At 40.8% G+C, this 20,113-nt stretch overlaps 1 long non-coding RNA gene across 2 annotated transcripts; it reads right to left on the reverse strand.

Annotated features, from left to right (window-relative positions):
• Nucleotides 1–350: 350 nt before the first annotated feature.
• On the reverse strand, nt 351–6,957 carry LOC143273773 (uncharacterized). 2 transcript variants are annotated; one of them, XR_013051949.1, is made up of 2 exons: nt 6,725–6,957; nt 351–934 (listed from the first exon to the last, which is right to left on the reverse strand). It is a non-coding gene; the product is annotated as an uncharacterized LOC143273773 (long non-coding RNA). The 2 variants fall into 2 exon arrangements; XR_013051948.1 differs by having other exon boundaries at nt 351–1,162.
• Between the last annotated feature and the right edge of the window lie 13,156 nt (nt 6,958–20,113).

The following is a 20,113-nucleotide window of genomic DNA, read 5'->3' on the forward strand; positions in this document are numbered from 1 at the left end:
AACAGAGAAACATCTGTCAAAAGAACAAATGAAAAACCAATGTTGCAATGATCCATTTACAAATGCGTGTTTATACTGGGTGGTGGTGGTGGTGGTGGTGGTGGTGGTGGTGGTGGTGGTGGTGCATGCCTTTAATCCCAGCACTCGGAAGGCATAGCCAGGCAGATCTCTGTGAGTTCGAGGCCAGCCTGGTCTACAGAGTGAGATCCAGGACAGGCACCAAAACTACACAGAGAAACCCTGTCTCAAAAAAAAGGGGGGGGGGTTTATTTTGCCAGCTTACGAAGTCCAAAGATGGGGTTCATATTTTTTCTTTCTATCTCCAATTCATGGTACTCAGCAAAGCATCGTAAAGTTCAATAAATATTAGATTATTCTGCTTTATAGCATGGAGTGTGAGGGGAAAATAGGAGGGGAGAATGGGCTTGTCATTCAGAATCTAACACCAACTCTCTTCAGATCTTGTTCTAGGCCATTTGAGGATCTGTGACTCAAGAGCTCTGTGAGGAGAGAAGACTTTCTTTTGCTTGGATGAGGGTGTCTAACTGCAACATGGTTCAGTGCATATCCACCTTCAGGATTCTTCTTCACACACAAGCATTGCAAGCTTAGCGTTCACTCAGAGAAGGGCTTCTTCATTCCCGGGGCTCTGTGTTCTGTTCGGAGAACAGAAATCCTTTGGTCACTCTCATCCTCCCTGTGGCAGCCAACAGTGACACATTTCTTCTGTGGGGTCCAAGGCTTGTGGTAATGGTTAGACAGGTGTTCACACACAGCTGGTTCTGTCCTCTAAGGGAGCCGCTGGTCCTCGGTCAGTGCATCCACAAAGAACTTAGAAAGGGTTTCTGCTGCTGACTTGCTGACTCCTTGCTAGTTGGAAATTGCTCTACGAGGACCTGACACGACATTCATTGGTTTGCTTCTGTGGGTGAGGCTGTGAAACGAGAGAAAGTTGAACGCCGTCTTTACTTGGTTAGGCTGTAAGCAGCTCAAAGGAAACATCCAAGACAAGCATGTCTTCTCTGACAGTCCTGCCCCATTCCTGCACTCCCTTCACAGTGGCCAGCATCCATCCAGGGAGGTACTCAAAAGAAATCTGAGGTGGAAGTAGAGCTCAGTGGTAGAGTCAATGCTTAGTCACGTTACTTAGAACATACAATGCCTTTGTTTCAAAAGAGAGAAAGAGAGAGATCAACAGCCACCCCCAAATTTTCTCATCCCTCTTACTCATAACCCAATGCATAATTTACCCTCTTTTCTTTCTGACTCCTAAGCAGATCTATCCTTCGAAATAAATCGTCAGCATCATCCCCACCATGCAGACTTCCTTACCCTATTGGTCTAATTTGGATGCTCTATACACATTCTAATCCTCAGGATACTTACCTTGCTGCATTGACTGACCGCTGTGGGACAGGTATCATGCTTTTGCAGTCCCAACACTAAGCAGGGTATTTTCTGACTCAGCCAATGAAGCAATTCTTGCTTTGAAGCTCTTCACACTATAAATTCTGGTTTGTAACTGAAACCCTCACTGGTAGAAAAGCCCTCCTCTCTCTAGTGGCAAGTGTCTGTGACCTCTAGAGGCACTAGAAAGCCATATGTGAAGGTAACTCTTGGCATGGAAACTGGAGGTTGTCTGTCTGTCGGGTATCTACAGTGGCAGGAACCAAAACAAGAAGAAGGGGCCCTAATAGGAAAGAAAATAAAAATAAAATAATAAAATAAAAATAAAGAAAAGGAAAAAGAAAGAAGTAAAAAATTAAAAGTGTGTGTGTGTGTGTGTGTGTGTGTGTGTGTGTGTGTGTGTAAGGCCAGAGCTGAAAGAAGTGTAGCTAATAAAAAGACCAAATCTGGCAATGTTGATAGTAATTCCCCGCCTGGCATGGAAGCATGTCCATGACTCTTTTGACAGGAGGAAGAGAGTAAAACAGCAAAGAGGCCATTGTCAAGGTGTTGGAATGCAAATAAAACTATCAGGAAATGGATTGATGAGCTGGAAAACAGCACCCTTAGCCTGCCCAGCACCAGCACCAGGCCAGCGATGACACCAGCCCCCAATTTAGTAAAGAACGGGATTGCTAGATGAGGGGACAAGCATGCTTCCTGGCACACAAGCTCACCAGGCATCTGTGGCTTCACAGGACCTGGGGTGGGAGAGGATCACAACTCTGCTTGCAGCTGTCAATGCAACAAACAGAAATGTCCTTTTGTTCAAGAAATGGCTGAAGTCAGTAGTGGCAGGAGCTGGGCAGTGCTGGTTCAAGTCTGACCCACAGAGAGTAACTGTTTTTAAATGACAAATCCTTTTTAAGGGGCATGCTGCCATTTCCGGCTGCCCTGAGAGAAGCATCTACTCCCCCACCAGCCATGTGCCACAGCTCTTCAAAAAGTTGGTTCTCCCCTGAGAAAAATCTCTTTGATCAAAAAAACTGGTTTTGTTTCAGCTCATGGAGACATATCACAGGGAGACATCTGAGTCAATAAGAAATGTTAATAGATTTACACTTGCTGGGGAGGCCGGTGCCAGAGTGAGCATCATCTTCTGGCTGCTTAATTAACATTTGTTGGCATTATATCTGCTACTGTTAGCAAAATGTAAATATTTAAATGGCATGTATTTTTCATGGAGCAAGAGAAGTCTGCAAGCGCAGAACCTCAGGCAAAGATCCGGCGTCATCTTAATCTCAGCTTTTGCAAAAATACCTCCTTAGCTCTTTGCAAATCTCTTAACTTCCTGACTTTTCTACCTTGGCTTCTGCATTTCTAAAAGGCAGATGATAAGGTTCCAGAGAGGGTTGTAAAGACGAATCACCAGCTGTCCAGATTGGACATGTCAAACAAAGGCCATGCTGTTAAAAATCTCAGTCTGTGATGCTTTTGAGAGAGGTTGTGGAGCTTTAAGAGGTAGGACCAACAGGAAGGAAATTTAAAAAGTTGGGGGTGTGGCTTTTAAAAGGATATTGAAATCCTGGCCTCATCCTTCTTCTGTCTCAGTCTCTCCCTATATATCCATCTGTCCCTATCTCTACCCCTGTCAGTGTATCTCCTCCCCCTTGCCCTGCTAAGCTCCCTTTCCCAGGCATCAGGTACTTCCTGCTCTCCACCATGGTGTTCTGCCTCACCACAGGCCCCCAATCAGTACGGTCAGCTTGACACAGACAGTCTTTCTGAAACCCTGAACCAAAATAGACATTTCTTCCTTAACTGCCTTCTTTGATTTCCTCCGAAATATCCCATGGATTTTGCCAAAGTGGCAGAAAGCTGACTAACAGACCAACTACTGGGAAAAAAGAAAAACACAACACAACAACAACAAAACTTCTTTGAAGATGAGAATGGTCCAATATGATAGAAAATGTGAGCTGTGGGACTCAACAGATTGGGAACAAGAAAAGGCATGGGGCTGTGTAGGAAACCTTTTTGCACACTTTACACTCGTTCTGTTTCACTGAGGAGATGCTGCCTATGACATATACAGACGCAAGAGAACATGGCCAGCAGCAGGGTGTTTGTGCGAACAGACTGGAATACTCTGAAGATGGAAGCGTTCACCAAGCGGCTGCTTATCTTTCTCGAGCTGCAGCTAACTCTCAGAAGAATCTCTTACCCATCTCCACTCGGGCTCTTTCTCTACACTCACTTAGAGCAGCCACTGCATTCAAGTCAGGAAAAGAGAAACTGTGGAAATTACATTTGTGCTTGTTAGTTTTGTCTGTTAGTTGTGTGTGTGGTGGCCAGGGATGTAAACGTATTCACGTGGGTTGTGTGAGTATATCTGTAGGTAGGCGTGCATGCACATGGAAGCCAGAGGTCAATTTTGTGTGTTTTCCTAGATTCCACCTCTTTGGGTTTTTTTAGACCTGGTCTCTCACTGTTCCTAGAGTTCATCTATTTGCTAGGCTGGTTGACCAAGAAGCTCCAGGAAGCTAGCTGCCTCGATTTCTCATCCCAGACCCTCCAGTGCTGGGGTTACAGAAGCACACCGCCAAATCTGGCCATGTTGCAGCAGCTACAGATGTAAACTCAGGTCCTCATGCGTGGATGGCAGGCACTCTGAGCCCTCTACCACCACCCACCTGTCCAATGTCACGGAGCAAACAGACCTCGGGGGAACATGGCTGTTCATGTTAGGTGTATAATAAGACTGCATGAAGAATGCCTTCTTCAAGAGAGTTTTGGTTGTTATGTTAGCCTGTGACCAAGTACTCATTACTTAGGCTATGGGGGATGTAAGGGGCAGATGGGTACAACAATCCTGGGACCTGAATCTTCCTTATTGAGATTAATACTAAATGACTGTTCTGATTTTCATCCTCTCCTCTAGGGGGAAAAAAGCTGCTTCCAACGGCTCCCATTTTGGGCTAGGAAAACAGGGCAAGACTGTTTAAAAGGTTTTATGAAGCAGTGCAATGAGTAATACCTTGTGTTCTATTTCCAGTTCCACCGTTGAAAAGCAACAGGGAAGCCTCTGTTTGCACAGCTGTAAAATGGGAAAGCTCTGGGGCCCCCAGCAGAGTAGGGAGGTAGCAGGCTCCATTAGGCCACGCTGCTTTAATTCCTGACTGACAGCTAACATCCTCACTTGACTTACTTTAGTCTCCTAGCCGGGAAAGGAGGGCTGATAATCCCATGAGACTTTGTGATGGTGAAATGTTAATGTATTTATGTACATTAGTCTTCTAGGACTACCAGCAACCCGTAGATAGTGATGTGGTAAAGGTAAGTTTCTGTCATTGTCATTGTGGTCTCCGTCACCACTGTTGCTTAGAATACATCAGAGAACTTAATATAAATGGTGAACGAATGTAAAGATGCATGACAAGCAAATGCTGGGTAAGTGTAGCATGAGGGGTAAGTACGTTAAAAAAGAAGTTCGGCTCTAAGAGTCTGAGCTATGCCAGGTAAGATGAAAACTAACACACAGCTTTCAGAGTAAGGCAGTACGTTCCATGCAGTGCATGGGAGAACCTGCCTTGTTCAGCAGCTCAGAGAAAGGAATCAGGAGAGCGCCAAGGCTTTTACATTTCCAAAGCTGTTTGCTAGGGAAATCCTTTTGCAATCTGTGCCTCAGTTTCCTCCCCAGCAAGAGTATCCTGGTTTCTCCAGTTTCTTTTAGGTGGTGTGCCCAGAGGATAAGTCTCTTGCACACTAGGATTTTGTGGTGTGTGTGTGTGTGTGTGTGTGTGTGTGTGTGTGTGTGTGTGTGTGTATTTTCTTATCAGAAAAGCCCATGGGATGTGCAGAAAAAAGAAAATTTGGATGTGGAAGGTGAGCCGGGAGAATTGCAGGGTGAAGCTCTTTTCCCAGAGGAAACATCTGGGAGGTATGACAGGCACCTGGAAATTATCAACGGATGACACAGGGCAGTGGAGACTAAAGCAGAAAGGACGGGGGAAAGAGAAAAGTGACAGCTGCCTATTTTATTAGTGTGCAGGTATTACATTTCAGTCTCAGACGAGAAAGAAAAGGGTCTCCATTCTTCTCTGACTGTACCAATTATGAAGCTCTAATTTCTAAAGTGGTGGAGAACCCCTCAGGCCATTCTGAGACAACTCTTTGAAGCTCTATCACACATCCTGCAGAAGACTCAACTGTCTCCTAATCACATTCTTTAAGCATACCACCTCATTCCAATCTCCTTCTTCCTTGTTTAGCTTGTTTGTTTTTATCCATAGCATGCTACCAGTTGAAATGATGGGAGATAGATAGATAGATAGATAGATGATAGATATAGGTGATAGATTATGGATAGATTTGGATAGTAATAAAGCACAATGTGTTCATTTTCTTACATATGTTGCTAGAATGTCAACTCCAGGAGCATTTGTGGAGAAATGAGAGCACCAGGGTAATGTGAATTAAGTGACAGTATATTACCTATGTCAGTACAACAATTCTAGAAAAGCATTGCAAGAATAAAGGAAGGCTATAAATTAATTAATAATTCCACTCTTTTGTGGTGGTATAGTGCTCCCCAAAATATTGTGCATGCTAATAAACTTATCTGGGGTCAGAGACAGAACAGCCACAATATTAAACATAGAGTATAGGCAGTGGTAGCACATGCCTTTAATCCTAGCATCCCAGAGGCAGAAATCCATGTGTTCAAGGATACAGCCAAGCATAGTGACTCACTCCTTTAATCTCAGAAAGCGAGGCTTTAATCCCAGGGAGTGGTGGTAGAAAGCAGAAAGGTATATAAGGCGTGAGGACCAGAAACTAGAAGCTTTTGGTTGGTTAAGCATTTGGCGTGGTTGAGCATTTAGCTGGTTAAGCTTTCAGGCTTTCAAGCAGCAGTTCAGCTAAGATCCATTTGGATATGAGGACACAGAGGCTTCCAGTCAGAGGAAACAAGATCAGGTGAGAAGTTGGCCAGGTGAGGTTAGCTGTGGCTTGTTCTGTCTCTCTGACCTTCCAGTGGTCACATCAATACCTGGCTCAGGTTTGATTTTATTAATAAGAACTTTTAAGATTCATGCTACACTCTTTTCTATAGGAAATACCTTGGAGGGCAGTTTATCCAAGAAGCACTTCTCTGACAGAGTTTACTCACCACCCCCATTTTCCATATCAAGACTCACTTTCCCATGTTCACCAACCTTGAAAGTCTCTGGTAAGTTCCATTCAGTTCCATTCAGCTCTTCACTTTGAAAGACCCACCTCATGTTACTAAAGTACAAACTTTATTCATAACAATATTCTACTTTTGATTTTTTTTTACCTGAGGCACTCTGAAAATTGTCATGATTCCATGCCTGTGGTACTATAGAAAACTTTCCAGACACTCTTGTTCTCTCTGTCTTGTCGTGTTGAGTGCATGGAGAATCTTTGACCTTCATGTGCTATGTTGTTTTCAAGTGTAATAGCCATTTCTCCTACTCCTACACAATGACAACTTAGGGTACTGGAATTTGCTACTGTCCTGGGCTAGGGGTTAATAGTTATTTTCTGTATGGATATCTGAAAGTCACAAGGTATCTGTTCCAACTGCATGAACTCTGCCATTGTGACATAACAATGATCATGTATTTGTGAGAGTAGGCATCTAGTCTGTGGACCAGCCAAGAGTTGCATAACTCCCTTGAGCTTTCCCTGGTAATAAAATACAGAGTTCTGTATTCTTGGCTCCACAAATTTATCAAAGGTTGAGTCTCAAGACTTAGCCCAATATGAGCACAGACTATATAACCCTCTCCTCAATCCTTCTAACATTCTAATCTTTACTTTTTCCTTAACAATTTATTTCTTCCTAGATAAAATCTTGGGCCCAAGAAATTCTGACTTTGACTAATGACTTTAGGACATGCACCAAAACAGAACCTGTTTTCTACTGAAGGGTAATTAACTTTTTGCTATTACAAGGCATAATGCATAAATAAATAAATAAATAAATGCCCTAAGAACATATGTACATATGAAATTCTGGGTAAAGAGTATGTCTAATCAAACTATCATGGCCAAAATCACTCTAACAGCCATTTGTGGGTGAATTCTTTGAGTTTTCTGAATCCCATGCAGCTCTATGAAAGAGAAAGGCAAACTGTGAAGCCAGGTCCATTAGTCTATAAGATGTTTATGTAAAGTGATAAGATGCAAGCATGGGTGGGAATACTTGCAGTGGGCAAAGATATTCCAAGGGAGGTGGGCACAGATCAACCTCGAGCTGCTCCCTGAGACACAGACTCTGCCCACTCCTATTGGACCAAGAAGTCATTGTTCCCCAGCTGGTCACACCAGCCTGTAGGCCTTAGGCCCAGGGGCACAATCCATGCCCCCATACCCACACACCTATTGCACATCCAGGTGCAAGCCAGAAGGTAAAATCCCTGCCGGTAGGCCTGACTACCACCACCCCCCATCAGACCCTGTAATCTACAAGCTCCACTCTGTTCCCCAAACCCACCCGTCCCCTGAGACCATAGTTGCTACCTGAGACACAGACTCTGCCAGCTCCAACTGGACCAAGAGCTCCCTGAGAATCAAACACTGCCAGTGCTGATTGGACCAAGAGTGGTTCCCTGAGACACAGACACAGTTTGCACCAGTTGGAGGAAAAGATGGGTAGATGCAAAAGTACATTCAACCATATAAAGAACAGTATGGTACCACCAAGACCTAGCAGTTCTACTACAGCAAGACCTGAACATTTCAACATAGAAGAAGCAGAAAAGAATGACCTTAAAAATGACATTATGAAGATGATAGAGGACATTAAAGAGAAAATGAAAAATTCCCTTAAAGAAATCTAGGAAAAGACAAAAAAAAAAGGAGGAAATCAATAAATCCCTTAAAGAAAGTCAAGAAAACCAAGAAAAAGCAATCAAATAGGTGAAGGAGACAGTTCAAGACTTGAAAATTGAAATAGAGGTGTAGCATGAATCTTAAAAGTTCTTATTAATAAAATCAACCCTGAGCCAGGTATTGGGGTGACCACTGGAAGGTCAGAGAGACAGAACAAGCCACAGCTAACCTCACCTGCCAACTTCTCAGCTGGTCTTGTTTCCTCAGACTGGAAGCTTCTGAGATCTCATATCCGAATGGTTCTCACCTGAACTGCTGCTCAAAGCCTAAAAGCTTAACCAGCCAAATGCTTCTACTTTCTGGTCCTCATGCCTTATATACCTTTCTGCTTTCAGCCATCACTCCCTGGGATTAAAGGCTTGCTTTCTGGGATTAAAGGCGTGATGAGTCACCATGCCTGTCTGTGTCCTTGAACACATGGATTTCTGCCTCTGGAATGCTAGGGTTAAAGGGGTGTGCTACCACTGTCTATCCTTTATGTTTAATATTGTGGCTGTTCTATCTCTGACCCCACATGAGTTTATTAGCATGCACAATATTTCAGGGAACACAATACCACATAGAGGCAATAAAGAACATACAAACTGAGGGAATGCTGGAAATGGAAAATCTGAGTAAATAAACAGGAACTACAGATGCAAGCATAACCAACAGAATGCAAGAGATGTTAGAGAAAATCTCTGACATTGAAGATGCAATAGAGAAAATAGATTAGTCAGTCAAAGAAAACATTAAAGCCAAAAAAATCATAACACAAAACATCCAGGAAATCTGGGACACCACAAAAAGACCAAATCTAAAAATAATAGGGATATAAGGAGAAGAATACCAGCTCAAGGACACAGAAAATATATTCAACAAAATCATAGAAGAAAACTTTCCCAATCTAAAGAAGGAAATGCCTATGGAGACAAAGAAGGTTACAGAATACCAAATAGAGTGGACCCAAAAAAAACTCCCCTCACCACATAATAATCAAAACACTAAACATACAGAATAAAGAAAGAATATTAAGAGCTGCAAAAGAAAAAAAGCCAAGTAACATATAAAGGCAGACCCATCAGAATAAAATCTGACTTATCAATATCGACTCTGAAAGCCAGAAGGTCTTGGACAGATGTTATGCAGACACTAAGAGACCATAGATGCCAGCCCAGACTGTTATACCCAGCAAAACTCTCAGTCACCATCCAAAACCATGTTCCATGCCCAAACCAGATTTAAACAATATCTATCCACAAATCTAGCCCTACAGAAAGCACTAGAAGGAAAAATCCAACCTAAGGAAGTTAGATGAACCCATAAAAACACAAGCAATAGATAATCCCACACCAACAAATCCCAAAGAAGGGAAACACACACATTACCACCAAAAAAACAAATAAACAGGAATTAAAAATCATTAATATCTCTTAATATCAATGGACTCAATTCATCTATAAAAACACAAAGGCTAACTGAATGGATATGAAAACAGGATCCATCTTTCTGTTGCATACAAGAAACACCTCAACTTCAAAGATAGGCACTATCTCACAGTAAAAGGTTGGGAAAAGACATTCCAATCAAATGGACTTATGAAGCAAGCTGGTGTAGCTATCCTAATACCTAACAAAATTGATTTCAAACTAAAATTAATCAAAAGAGATTGAGAAGGACATTACATATTCATCAATGAATCTTATGTAAAAGAAACATTACTATAGCTTAAACTGCACATCAAATCCCACACACTAATAGTGAGAGACTTCAACTCCCCACTCTCACCAATGGACAGGTTTGCCAGACAGAAACTTAACAGAAAAATAAGGAACTAACAGATGTTATGACTCAAATGGACTAAACAGACATCTACAAACATTCAACCTAAACACAAAAGAACATATCTTCTCAGCACCTGATGGAACCTTCTCTAAAATGGACCACATACTCGGACACAAAGCAAATCTCAACAGATACAGAAAATTGGAATAGCCTCCTGTATTTTATCGGACCACCAAGGCTTAAAGTTAGAATTCAACAACAACACAAATTACATAAAACCTACAAACTCAAGGAAACTAAATAAAGCTCAACTGAATCACCACTGTGTCATGGAAGAAATAAAGAAAGAAATTAAAGACTTCCTAGAATTCAATGAAAATGAATGTACAACATACCCAAACTTACAGGATACTATGAAAGCAGTACTAAGAGGAAAGTTCATAGCTCCAAACGCCTACATAAAGAAGTTGGAGAAATCTCACACTAATGACTTAACAACACACCTGAAAGCTCTAGAATAAAAAGAAGGAAACTCACTCAGGAGGAGTAGACACCGAGAAATAATCAAATTGAGGGCTGAAATCAATAAAATAAAAACAAAGAGAACAGTACAAAGAATCAATGAAACAAAGAGTTGGTTCTTTGAGAAAATCAACCAGATAGACAAACCCTTATCTAAGCAAACTAACCAAAAGGCAGAGAGAGAATATCCAAATTAACAAAAGCAAAAGCAAAAAGGGAGACATAACAACTGACATTGAGGAAATCCAGAGAATCATCAGGTCATACTTCAAAAATCTGTAAAATCTCAAAATTGGAAAATCTAAAAGAAATTGACAATTTTCCAGATAGGTACAATATAGCAAAATTAGATCAATACCAGGTAAACAATTTAAATAGTTCTATAACCCTTATGGAAATAGAACCAGTTATTAAAAGTCTTCCAAGCAAAAAAAAGCCCATGGCCAGATAGTTTCAGTGCATAATTCTACCAGAATTTCAAAGAAGAGCTAATACCAATACTCCTCAAATTTTTCCACACAACAGAAACAGAAGAAACATTGCCAAACTCATTCTATGGGGCTACAGTTACCCTGATACCCAAACTACACAAAGATGCAACAACAAAAAAAGAGAATTACAGACCAATCTCCCTCATAAACATTGATGCAAAAATACTCAATAAAACATTGGCAAACTGAATCCAAGAACACATTTAAAAAAAAATTATCCACCATGATCAAGTAGGCTTCATCCCAGAGATGCAGGGATGGTTCAACATACAAAAATCTGTTAATGTAATACGCCATATAAACAACCTGAAAGAAAAAAGCACATTATATGCTAAGAAAGCCTTTGACAAAATCCAACACCCCTTCATAATAAAGGTCCTGGAGAGACCAGGAATACAAGGAATATACCTAAACATAATAAAGGCAAATTACAGCAAGCCTACAGCCAACATCAAAGTAAATGGAGAGAAACTCAAAGCGATTCCACTAAAATCAGGAACAAAACAAGACTGTCCACTCTCCCCATATCTATTCACAATATAGCACTTGAAGTTCTAGCTAGAGCAATAAGACAACAAAGGAGATCAAGGGAATACAAATTGAAAAGAAAGAAAAGCTTTTGCTACTTGCAGATGATATGATAGTATTCATAAATTACCCCAAAAATTCTACCAGGGAACTCCTACAACTGATAAACACCTTCAGTAATGTGGCTGGATATAAGATTAACTTTAAAAAATCAGTAGCCCTCCTATATACAAATGCTAAACAGGCTGAGAAAGAAATAAGAGAAACATCACCCTTTACAATAGCCACAAATAATAACAAATATCTTGGGGTAACTCTAACTAAACAAGTGAAAGATCTGTATGACAAGAATTTTACGTCTTTGAAGAAAGAAATTGAGGAAGATATCAGAAAATAGAAAGATCTACCATGCTCATGAATAAGTAAAACCAACATAATAAAAATGGCAATCTTACCAAAAGCAATCTACAGATTCAATGCAATCCCCATCAAAATCCCAACACAGTTCTGTGGTGATTTATTGTGTATCAAATAAAGCTTACGTGAGGATCAGAGGGCAGAGTCAGTCACTACATTAAACATAGAGGCCAGGCAGTGATAGCACACATCTTTAATCCTAGCACTCAGGAGGCAGAGATCCATCTGGATCTCTGTGAGTTCAAAGCCACCCTGGACTACATGAGATTGATTCAGTCTAGGAGAGAAACAGAGCCAGGCAGTGGTGGCACACACCTTTAATCCTAGTACTTAGAAGTCACATTCCTTTAATCCCAGCACTTAAGATCTCATGCCTTTGCTATCAGTATTTAGGTAGCACACAGGCTAGGAAGTCAGTAAAATGACTGGGCAAAGAAAGACACATAAGGCATGAGGAGACAGGAAGTAGGCTTTTTCAGCTGAGGACACAGAGGCTTTCAGTCAGAGAATTCATGGAGATAGAATCCTGCCTGAGGATTCGGTAGTAGTGAGAAATTTCTCTAGTGGCTTGTTCCTTTGTCTCTCTGATATTTTAGCATTTACTCCAATATCTGGCTCTGGGTTCTTATTATAAGACCATTTAGGATTTGTGCAACACAATTCTTCGCAGACCTCAAAAGAACAATATTCAACTTCATATGGAAAAACAGAAAACCTAGGATGGCTAAAACAATCCTTTACAATAAAGCAACTTCTGGAGGCATCACTGTCCCTGACTTCAAGCTCTGCTACAGAGCTATAATAATAAGAACAGCTTGGTATTGACATAAAAACTGACATGTGGACCAATGGAATTGAAGACCCTGACATTAATCTCCACACCTATGAATATCTGATTTTTGATGAAGAAGCCAAAACTGTACAATGGGAAAAGAAAGCATCTTCAACAAATGGTGCTGGCATAACTGAATGTCAACATGTACGAGAATGCAAATGGTTCCATATCTACCACCATGCACAAAACTCAAATCCAAACTAAAATCTTTGGATCAAAGACCTCAACATAAACCCAGCTACACTGAACCTGATAGAAGAGAAAGTAGGAAGTAGTCTTGAATGCATTGGCACAGGAGACTACTTTTTAAATATAATACCAGTAGCACAGACATCAAGAGCAACAATTAATAAATGGGACCTCCTGAAACTGAGAAGCTTTTGTAGGGCAAAGGACATGGTAAATAAGACAAAATGACAGCCTACAAAATGATAAAAGATCTTTACCAACCCCACATCTGACAGAGGGCTGATCTCCAAAATATATAAAGAACTCAAGAAACTGGACAGCAAAAAACCAAACAATCCAATTGAAAAATGGGCTCCATAGCTAAATAGAGAATTCTCAACAGAAGAAACTCATATAGTTGAAAATCATTTAAGGAATTGCTCAACATCCTTAGTCATCAGGGAAATGCAAATCAAAATGACTCTGAGATACCAGTTTATACCTTGTCAGAATGACTAAGATAAAAAATACTGATGATAGCTTGTGTTCAAGAGGATGTGGAGCAAGGGGAACATTCCCCCACTGTTGGTGGGAGTGCAAACTTGTACAGCCACTTTGGAAATCAGTATGGCAACTTCTCAGAAAATTGGGGATCAATCTACCTAAAGATCCAATTATATCATCTTGAGCATATACCCAAGGCATGCTCAATCATATCACAAGGACACTTGCTCACCTATGTTCATAGCAGTGTTATTCATAATAGCCAGAACTTGGTGCCCCTAAACTGAAGAATGGATAAAGAAAATGTGGTACATATACACAATGGAGTATTACTCAGCTGCATAAAAAAAAAAAAGACACCATGATATTTGTAGGCAAATGGATGGAACTAGAAAATATCATCCTGAGTGAGGTAACCCAGACTCAGAAAGACAAACATGGTATATACTTACTCATAGGTGGATACTAGATGTAAAGCAAAGGAAAATCAGACTACAACCCACTACTCTGGAGAAGCTAGGAAACAAGGAGGACCCTAAGAGGGATACATGGATAGCCTTGGGAATGGGAAACAGATGAGATCTCCATGAATAAACTGGGGATGAGTGGCACAATAGAGTGGAAGGGATGAGGGATGAGAACATGAGGGAATGGGATGGTCGAGCTGGAACAGGGATGGAGTGGGAGAGCAATGAAAGAGAGATCTTGATAGAGGGAGACATCATGGGGTAAGGGATGCTAGGGAAATTCCAAGGAACCTACAAAGATGACCCCAGCCTAGACTACTAGCAATAGTGGAGAGGGTCCCTGAATTGGCCTACCCCAGTAATCAGATTGGAATACCCTAACTGTCATCATAGAGCCTTCATCTAGTAACTGATGAAAACAGATGCAAAGATCCACAACCAAGCACCAGACTGAGCTCTGGGAGTCCAGTCAAAGAGAAGGGAGAGGGATTCTATGAGCAAGGGGCCATCAAGAGCATGATGGGGAAATCTACAGAGACAACTGAACCAAGCTCATAGGAACTTACAATCTTTAGACCAACAACTGTGGAACCTGCATGGGACCAGAGTAGGCTTTCTGCATATGAGAGGCAGTTGTGTGGTTTGGTCTGTTTGAGGGGCCCCTGGCAGTAGGATCAGGATCTATCCTTGGTGCATGAGCTGGCTTTCTGGAGCCTATTACCTATGGTGGGATGCCTTGCTCAGCCTTAATGCGGGGGGGGGGGGGGGGGGGGGGGCTTGGTCCTGCCTCAGTTGAATGTACCAGGCTTAGCTGAATCCCCATGGGAGGCCTTACCATTTTGGCAGAGGGGATGGGGAGGTTGGGGGGAGCCTGGGTGGGGGCAGGGGGGAGAGCAGGAAAAGGGATGAAATGGGGATCTGTGGTTGGTATGTAAAATGAATTAAAAAATTTAAGTAAAAAAATTACTCTGAAAAAAAATTAAAAAAAAAAGAAAATCAACCTCCAGATCTTCAGCTTCCACAGCATTTTTAAAAAACTCCTCTTATATGACAACTTGCCTGGAAACACACTAGTCTTCTTCCCTTTTATGAGGTAAGGTATAACCTGTTCCACAAATCTACTCATAATACCCATTATTAATGGAGATTGGAAAGTTCCCAGGGAGACACAATCAAAAAGAGTATTGGTGAGGGAAAGTGAAGTGCAGATGTGGAAGATAAACCAATTTTCTTCCTTCTAGTATCATATCATTATATTATCTCCACCTCTGAGTATGGGCATGGCCTGAAACTTGCCTTGAACCAAGAAAGTAGACAAGGCTGATGGATGGCATGTTCCATGTTCTTCCTGTAGCTAGCTAATATGATTAAGGCTCTTCAGCAGACTGTAAGCATCAGTCCTACAGAGATCTTTCAGGATCACCATGATAAAGGAGCTAGTACTAAGTCAGAGCTAAGCTAGGGGATAACCTAGTCTAGGAATCCAGCTCTTGTAAACTAGCTCTATGTTTTTTTTTTCCAACTACCATGAGTGTTTTGTTCCTTGTACTGAATTTGTTAAATGATTTGTCTTCCTAGAGATCAAGTCTCCAATTTTTTTGTAATGAGAAGTATCCTTTCTCAGCACTTTAAAAATGGCACCATGTCTTATGGAAATGGATAGATAGGTGAAAATGTATTTTTCTAGATGGAAAGATATTTTAGTTTCTCTGAAACTGCACCCATTAATCAAATTGAATCTATTTATGAGAAAAAAGTATCTACTAAATGAACAAATGATTTATTCAAGGTCAGATTTAAATCAATCAGAGTCAAGACTGGCTCACTCTCACAGACTTTTTAATGTGTTCTCTTATACATTGTTTCAATTATAAAGAATTTTTCATGATAGAATACAAATTTTCCAGATGAAAAAATATATAATTGAACTAAATATCTGTACAAATCTGAGGTTATCATGTAGAACCTCTAGGTTCTACAAGTGGACTTCACCACATTAGATTTTTATTTTAATACTTAAAGCTAAGAATTTTGAACTATCTTTTGCTTGGGGGAAGAAAAAGAGAGATTTAATGAAGTTAGCTGGGAAATAAATGCACTATGAATATATTAACAATTTTAAAAAATTTTATTCATTTGTATATGCATTTCATGTGTGCATAGAAGCATGCCCATGAGCCAGCCACATCATGAGCATGGATGTATGAGAACAACTTCCAGGATACAATTCTATCCTTCCACCCTATGGGCTCTCAGGTGTCAGCATGGTAGCAAATACCCTTATCTGCTGAGCCATCTCACTGATCCTTGAATCTTTTATTATTTGAATACATTAATTCCATAAAATAATAGGTTTCATTTTGACATGTCTTAATCACTGTTCTATTACTGTGAAGAGACACCATGACCACAGAAACTCTTATAAGAGAATGCATTTAATTGGCAGCTTGCTTACAGTTTCAGAGATTTAGTTCATGACCATCATGGCAGAGAGCATAGCAGCAAAAATGGCAGGTATGGTGCTGAAAAAGGAGTTTAGTGTTACATCCAGATCTGTAGACCAAGAGTGAAATTGGGCCTGACACGGACTTTTGGAACCCCAAAGTCTACCCCCAATGACATACTTCTTCCAACAGGTCATACCTCCTAATCCTTATAATCCTTTCAAATAGTGACATTATCTGGTGACTAAGCATTCAAATATATGAGCCTATAGGGGCCATTCTTATTCAAAGCAAGAGATGACCTTTTCACACATGTATATCACATACTTTGATCGCATTCACCACTACCATTACTCTATCTTGTCACCCTCCCCCATTGTGCTGGTCCTTTCCTTTCCTCTCCTTATCTCAAATAGTTCTATTTTCATGTCATATGCATTACGCGCACACACACACACACACAGAGAGAGAGAGAGAGAGAGAGAGAGAGAGAGAGAGAGAGAGAGAGAGAGAGATACAGAGACAGAGAGACACATAGATAGATAGATAGATAGATAGATAGATAGATAGATAGATAGATAGATAGATGATAGATAGATAGATAGATAGATAGATACAGAGACAGAGAGACACAGAAACAGAGAGACACAGAGGGCGAGAGGTTGGATTCGGTACAAAAGGATGCATGCATGCAGCATTTGTCTTTCTGAGTCTTACTTTGTTTAATGTCATCTCCAGCTCCTTCTATTTTCTTGAAAATGATCTAATCGCATTCTCTTGAATGGTTCAATAAAATTTCATTATATGTGTGTGAGCACACATGTTCATGCATATTTTATGTATTCACCCGTTGGACATCTAGATTGGTTTTCTAATTTGGTTCTTGTGACCAGTGAAGCAATAAATACAGACATGGTGGTATCTCTATTACATGTGTTGATTCTTTGGGTATGCACCCAGGAGCATTATCCCTAGATTATAGAGGTCCATTCTTGGTTTTTGAGAGAATTACACCCTGATTTTGTAGAGGCTACACTAACTGACATCTACACAAGCATTGTTTGCCTGTATTGTTCCTTTGACTCTTGTATACTAACCACCTTTCGTTTGTTTTCTGGAGGATGGCCATTCTGATTAAGATGAGATGGAATCTTAAAGTAGTTTTGATTTTCATTTCCTTGGTTGAGGATAGTGAACATTTCCCTGTATATTTATTGGCCATTTCTACTTCTCATTTAGAGAACTGTCAGTTCAATTCATTTCCCCACCTACTGATCAGGAGCTCTTTATCAATTCTGGATAGTAGTTCCATCAGATGAATAGCTTTGAGAATTTTCCTCCTATTCTGTGAGCTGACTCTTCACTCTGTTGCTGCCTTTGCTGTGCAGAAGCTTTTTAATTTCTTGTAATAGATATTGTTATTATTATTATTGTTATTATTATTATTATTATTATTATTATTATTATTATTATTATTACTTGTCCTAGACCACTGGAGTCCTGAAGTCCCTGCCCATGCCTGTATCTTCTCGGAGGCTCTTACCTGTGTTTTCTTATAGCAGTTTCTACCTTACAGATCTTACACTAAGGTCTTCGATGTGCTTTGCTAGGATCCTTCCAGCTTGTCAGTTGTCTACTGACTTCATAAGTGGTCTGGTTCTTGTAAATTCTAGTAGTATATGGCTTCAAACAAACGGCCTATTTATAGCTCACAAATCCCTGCCTAGTCAAACATAAATTGAATGGAATTAGCCTATATTTCATGACAAAGGGGCATAGAACTTATGAAACTTATATATAATTCCAGCTACCCAAATTACTTAACATTTAGATGAACACACAAAGAGAAATTATATTTTAATCTGCAATACTGCTGAATATTATCATTTTATGGTCTCTGAAACAAAGGCTTCCTTGCACTAATAATAATCACTGTAAAAGTAATAAATACTGGTACATCATTTATAAAACTATGTTGTTTTTAATTCTGTTTTTGAGAATTCGTGTCCTGTTAGAACATGGTTCAAGAATGGAGGCATATGAGATTTCTGAGTGTTTATGAGTGACTTGTGACTACAGTTTCTTCAAAAACATGGAGTTGTTTTTGGATTATGCTTCTGTGCCCCTCCAAAGTATAGCAGACACAGAGTGAGTTTACTTCAGATTATTCATTAAAACTGGCTATTGCTATTTGATTATATGCCTTTATGGAAAACCATATTTTTGCCATGTGTGGCTTGTCCACCATGTGTGGCTTGCCCCTGTGACAGTACACTTTACTCATGTGACTCCTCTTAACCCTCAGAGTATAAATTGTGTGATGCTCTGAAAAAAAGTTGTTGCTTGAGACTTCAGTCTGCCTCACTTAGGAGTTCCATTCTCCCAGGCCCCACTGCCTCTGGAGCGGTAAACAGTGTCCCTGTTGGTTTTTTGTCAACTTGACATAAACTAGAGTTATCCAGAGAGAAAGAACCCCACTAAAGAAAATGTCTCTACCAGATTGCCTTGTAGGCAAGCCTGTAGGGCATTTTCTTGAATAAGGAATGATTGATATGGGAGGCCCCAGCTTACTCATGTGAAGGTAGACCTGAGTGGTTTAAGAAAGCAGGCTGAGTATGGATGACCCAGGAGTCCCAGGGTTAGCTACATCTGGTGTGGGATATCTGAGGGGGAAAAAAAATCTACGTACACTATGTTTTTATGTCTGTTAACTTTATTCTTCTGAGAAAAAATTTTATCAATACAGCTATAACTCTGTCAGGCATTCAGGGACAAGAATAAGTATAGATACACCAAGCCCTTTATCCATCTACTGTATTTCTCTGCGATGAAATCCTGTCTTCATAGCTTCAGTTGCGTCCAGTTCCCTAGCTCATAGTCCTGCTAACGACTAAACTCTTCTTCTTTCACCCACATCTTCATCCTCTGTGTCCTCTTTCTCCATCTCTGCTGTTCTCTATTCTTGGCACTCTGAAAACTCTACCTGAAATCGGCTTACCATCTACGGAACCTCTGCCTTCCCCTCTTCTCTCTTGCCATGCCATTCTGTTTCTACAGAAAATACCTGGCTTTTCTTTCCCTGGGCACACGGTTCTCTGCCTGCTCAGGAATGTTGTTTTTGTGAAGGGCCCCAAAACAGCTTGACTACACAGCAGCCATGACAGGCTTAGGGGCCTAGACACAGCTTCTGTGACAGGCTTACTGGCAGCCAACATCCAGATCCAGAGTTCAGGACCCTAATTGGCTGACAATTGTCTAGGGGTATCTGTAAAACAAAAAAATAGGTATGTGCTAGACTCAAGGACATCTGGCCATCTTATCTAATGGTTAGAATGTTTGTGATGTCAGGTACTTCCTCATCCCTGGGTGGATCCCTGGGTGGTATCAGCTTAAGGCATTTCCTAGATCTGGGTGTTGCCTGCCAGTAAGCCTGTCTCAGAAGCTGTGTCTAGGCCCCTAAGCCTGTCGTGGCTGCTGTGTGGTCAAGCTGTTTTGGGCCCCTCCACAGTGGCCCACTAGAGCTGAGCAAGCCATGGGGAGTAAACCCATAAAAGCACCCACCCATGGCTTCTACCTCAGTTCCTGCCTCTAGGTTCCTGCCCTGACTTTTCATGATAGACTGTAAACTGTAAGATTAACTAAATAAACCCTTTCTTCTCCTAGTTGTGT

Source organism: Peromyscus maniculatus, chromosome 6 (genome assembly GCF_049852395.1).
Source record: "Peromyscus maniculatus bairdii isolate BWxNUB_F1_BW_parent chromosome 6, HU_Pman_BW_mat_3.1, whole genome shotgun sequence".
Taxonomy (NCBI): Eukaryota; Metazoa; Chordata; class Mammalia; order Rodentia; family Cricetidae; genus Peromyscus; species Peromyscus maniculatus.